Here is a 543-nt window from a genome sequence, read left to right on the forward strand (position 1 = left end):
TGCGGCGCGATCGCGCTGCGTTTTTACTTTTCTCTTTCACTTCCTGCGGACTTTTTGCTGGCATGGCAACGCTGGTAAAGTTGTTGTGCTGAAGATGCGGATTCAAATTCAGCATGTCTGAGGAAAAACCGTTGCCTGCAATAAAAAGTGATTTGTTTGTAAAACTATGTAAAACAGAGAAAAAAAAGAAGTTAGTACGTACTACTAGAACTGTTACATTAATTACACAGCCACACACAAAAAAAAAATTTCTTTGGCCTGGGGATCAGACCATGTTTATTATATGTTTTTGGGGTCGATGAATCCGAATCCGGGGTCCATTAAACCCTATCGGGTCGGGGTTCCGCCATAACTTCAAAAAACACCATAATCTGAGCTTGAAACCCATATAATCTTTTCATTCAAGCCATAAACACAAAAACCAATTAGATAAACCCCATAACCCCATCTTTTGGTAAACCTAAGTCTTCTATAAGATCATTCAACACCAATCTTGAGAATACTTCGATACGATAGTATCGCTATCTTCACTATCAGATTCAT

Source organism: Pseudomyrmex gracilis, unplaced genomic scaffold, assembly GCF_002006095.1.
Source record: "Pseudomyrmex gracilis isolate BER0280 unplaced genomic scaffold, ASM200609v1 scaffold_109, whole genome shotgun sequence".
Taxonomy (NCBI): domain Eukaryota; kingdom Metazoa; phylum Arthropoda; class Insecta; order Hymenoptera; family Formicidae; genus Pseudomyrmex; species Pseudomyrmex gracilis.